This window comes from Nicotiana tabacum, chromosome 14, assembly GCF_000715075.1.
Source record: "Nicotiana tabacum cultivar K326 chromosome 14, ASM71507v2, whole genome shotgun sequence".
Taxonomy (NCBI): Eukaryota; Viridiplantae; Streptophyta; class Magnoliopsida; order Solanales; family Solanaceae; genus Nicotiana; species Nicotiana tabacum.
In genome coordinates, this window is record NC_134093.1 from 62,873,328 (window position 1) to 62,878,160 (window position 4,833).

The window sequence follows — 4,833 nt, forward strand, 5'->3', positions numbered from 1 at the left end:
TAATTGGCCAAACCCATGTCAGTTATACCCTATTGGGGGCTAACAGGTGTAGTTTAAGAAAAGGACGGGATATCAGGATCAGGCTAGGGTTAGAGTAACCCAAAATGGTGAATGGATTGTTTGTGTTAGTTGGCATTTCTGAAGGATATTACAAAGGTGCTAATAAGATGTCCTTGTGAGACACTCAGATGGTGCATTCTAGAATATTACAATTAGATGTGAATACTAGCGTGATCAAAAATTCATAAGATAGGCGCTAAAAACCTGGAAGGGATAAATATTATCTTAGTGTAGCTCACGTCCCTAGTAGAGCGAGAACGTTAAGCAACCCGAAGAGCCACCGGATGGAGCAAAGGGGAGCTAAGAACAAAAGAATATCTTATTCGAGTTTTCAGAATAAAGTGATAGACATAAATGTTAGCGGGAAATAAGAAAAGAGTTAATGAAGCATTATGAGTAAGATATGATACATGGATGATAACGGTAGATCAAAAGATGACAGTATTACAGAGTCTATATTAAGTGAAGGTAAAACGAGAGGTGACAGGCCTTGAGACAACAAAAGAGTATAGGCCATAAAGTCATATCCTCATTTTGAGAAATAAGTTTGTGACTCCAACGCGACTACCAGAAGGAAAAGTTAGACCCCAGAGTAATAGAAATCAGTATGGACTGATGAACAAGGTAAACTAAACATGAACTAGGGACTGAGTAATAGTCGGCATCATGAGAATTTCAGAGATTGCGTCTCGGCGATAATAGAATGGTGGACAGAAGAATACCCTTTAAAGGTCATTCAAGAAGACGCTTCCCTAAAGCAAGCAAGGTGAGCAAAGTTAAGCTTAAGGGACTGTATGTGCCGGTTAGACTAAGTGTCACCCTCTCAAGTGAGGAATTTCATTATCCTTGGTACAGAAAGATTACCGCGAGGCGAGTAAGGATCATCGATGATATGAAAAGATGCCAAAGATGAAAAGGTATAACATCTATACCTATATCATCGTAGCACTAAATCTTAGTGCTCCCCTAAAGGAGGGAATATGGTGTGATGTGGCATTAAGTCAGAATTAAGTGGTTCTAGTAACTATGGAATGGTAAAGGAAGAATGCGATAAAAAATGAGAAAGGGATGAAATTGCACTTATTCAAATCCTACATATATGCTACGATTCCAGAACATTATGCAAACACGACGTCAAGGAGAGGAGGCAAGGGTTCTTGTCAGAGATGTTATTAATAGATAAGGAGCCAGTGCGGGACATAAGTTAAGATAAAGGAAATTACCCATGAAAGATTACGCAGAATATTGATATGAGAATGAGCCAATGAGTAGTTAGTAGTTGATTTAGGAAGAGCCTATTTATGGCTGAACAAGGGGATACAGACAAATCAAGAGATTGTGTAAGACGCACATAGTGAACCCCAACATGAGGAATTCAGTCTCACAGATACGACATCGTGACCCCTGAGAAATATTTAGATAAGAGTTGGGGTAGTTAAAGGTTCCGTATGAATGTTATGGAAATAAAAGATAGTCTTACTGGGAAGAGAGTCAAAATATCAGTTCAGGAGCAAACTTACAAGCACAAGGGCGTGGAAATAAGTAACTACGGATAATTATAGGCAAGGAAGAACATCAAAAATTCCTTCATGTATACGATGTAATAAGCTCGCAGCTTCACAAGAGTCAGAAGGTCTTCCCTAAGTACTACAATGAAAGACTAGCTGAGGAAATAAGGAAGAAGGCTTCAACCTAAGTATAGTGACCTAAAGAGGAAATGGTCATGTAAAAAAAAGCAGTCTCACTACAACATTGTATGCACTCCATGAGAAAGTGGCACCTACCATGGCTAAGGAACGGGAAGAAAAATCAATAGTAATATTCGAGACCATGTGAGTTGCACAAAAATTCCGGCATGTGTGGGAACTAAGATTAGCTAAGTATACATGCAACAGAGGGGCAGAAAGACCAGGAAAAGTAATAGCTTATGTTTAAAGGAAGCTCAGAGGGAACATAAGGGATTATGCACTTAAGATGTCAAAGTGATATCCATGCACCATATATGTTGACATTCATACAACCGTAGAAGACTCCGGTATAAGTTAAAAGAAAGAATTGAGCCTAGGGCATAGACAAAGGATTGAATTATCAAAAGATTGTATCATGGATATTCCATAGCACCCATGAAAGGCTAAAGTAATATCTAATACCGTGAGCCACATATCAGAAGATAGCTTAAGCCCACATAAAGGCTGATCAGAAGGAAGAGGAAACTAAAAAGTTACAACAACGAAGTAAATAAGGAGTCTGATTATCGGACACAGAAAAGCATAGAAATCGTGATTGAGAACATTGCAGGATCACTCTTAATATCAGAGGTACAAGAGAGAAAGTACAACAACCATGTTCTATAATGGCCCTACGATAAAGCCAGTTGGAAAAGTACCAGCCTCATAAGAAGTTAGTACGAAGCTTCTACTGGATTGTGTATGCACCAGAGGTGCAAGTATTATAATAGAGCTTCAAGTTATGGATGTGAATTACACCTATGTGGAAGGGAGGTCATGAAAGAGATAGAAGATACAATGCACGATTTTAAGGTAGTAAGGTAAAGGTGAATAACGTACGAAATACTCAAATGCAGAAGGTTGTGAATAGTCCATACTTGGATAAAAGGCTAGAAGCGCGGGGATTCAGTATCCAGGAATGATAGCGGCATCGTCAGTGGCATATCTTCCAGCCTATGATTTCTAGGTACCAAGAGATCTAGCTAAGAGAGTAAAGAAGATTTAGAGACGATGTGATGTCTCGCTTGATGTTCCAGAATAACATAAGGAAATCTATGGTGCAAACAAGTTGAAGGAAAGTTGCGAGTAGTATAAATAGATATGTATAGGTCGTAAACTAAAGTATAGTAAAGCGACAAGGTTTTATGACAGAAGTAAGGATAAGAAAGGGCAAGTGAGAAGGTAACGAGAAATGGATAAGTCCTCAGGATTAAGCCCATGAAAACAAGAAGAGCTAATGGTTTCTCTAAGTTATACAAAGCTCAGTATAGCCTGAATGAACTCAAAGGAGGCTAAGGCTAATAGCATTTAGCAGAGGTGGAATGCTGCCTTGATAGTACAATGAGGGTGTAATTGTGATAGATAAAGGATGACGATTGAGCCTTCGATTGAGTAATGATTTGAAGAGGATTTCATGATTTGTACGGGATTAAAATACCCACGTAAGTGAATCACATTGGGATGACTATGATATGAAATATGGTTATGAAAGTATAGTATCGCCTCCAGGTGGATCAGGAAAATCACTTCAAATGTTTCACGATGCAGCGTAAGCCCTAGTGGCAATGTTTTACGCAAGAAGTTTGAAGATATCAGTGGTAGATTGTAGATCAACATTGAGGTAAATCAACAATGGATGGATAGAAGTTACAAAATACGAAATGAGATATGGCAACATTCGTAAGACATAAGTTATGAAAATGATAAGTGCGTCAGTCAACATTCGAGGACAAATATTCCAAAGGGGGGGGAATGATGTTACACCCCATGTTTTCGTACGTGAAAGTATGCCATAAGTAAATTGATATAAGCTTGGAAATGAGATGTTACATCCCGCATTTTTCGTACGTTAAAGTTTCGTCGTAAGTTAAGAAACATAAGTTCGGGAATGAGATTATTTTGGGATTATAAGTATTATGTTATTTCAAATAAGTGATAAGTAAATTCTTGAAGGTGAGAGGGTAAGCGAACCAAAGAAAATGAATTTCGTCGAAATTTGATATTTTGGGCTAAAATACAGTCTAAGCTATAATACCCCGTATTTATGAACTAGTGCCATACAAGGTACCACATGACCATGATAGTAAGGTGACAAAGTGTGTTAAAAGTGAGTGGTATTGTAAGTAATTTGAGATAATTCTTAATTATGTGGGTAATTGATTAATTATTGGATTAGTGGGGAATTACCAAGTTAATTGGTAATTAATTAGAATTGGACAAGGTTGATGGATCTTACCACCAACGTGGCAGCCCAGGAAGTGGTTAAAAAGCCACTAAGTGACTCATATAATACATGGAAAGGTATCACATTATAAGAGTACACAAAAAGGTTTATATTCTCCTTAGCCTTTTGAACGTAAATAGAATATATGTATTCACTTTAGCATTCTTTAAGCCTTCTGAAAGTGATTTACACAAATATATGCACTTTAGCATTCTTTAAGCCTTTTGAACGTGATTTACACAAATATATATACTTTAGCAATACAAGCTAATCTTTGCTTATTCCTTAGTAACCAAGGATTAAAGATCAAGAATGGAATTCAATCTCTTAAGGAGTGGGCTGGCCGTGAGTTTCCATCTTCCTACAACTAGTTTGATTCATGTTTCATCAATATAAATTCATATGTTGCCTTAAAAATACAAACCGAATCTCTTATAGAAGAGTGGCTGATCGTGAGCTCTTTAAAGAGCAAAACAAATCCGTACCAAGAATTGGTAACATTGGTTGATTGATTTTGTAAAGCGTAAATTGCAAATTCTACGAGAATCGGTTCAGGTATGCTAAGGATATCCCTTCTTTTCTTTTGACATGATCTATACGACACGAACGAAACGAGCAAATGCACAATTTTCATAAATGACTCTATTCATAGAAATATTAGGGGTGTCTATATTCTTGATTTCCCATGTGAATTATTATTATATCTTCTGTTCTTGGGTCTCAGAAAAATACGTATTTTTATAAAATTTATCCGACAAGCATATTATTTTTATGACATTTTGAGAAAATCTTATTAACATATTTCTTATGCATTTCATGTAT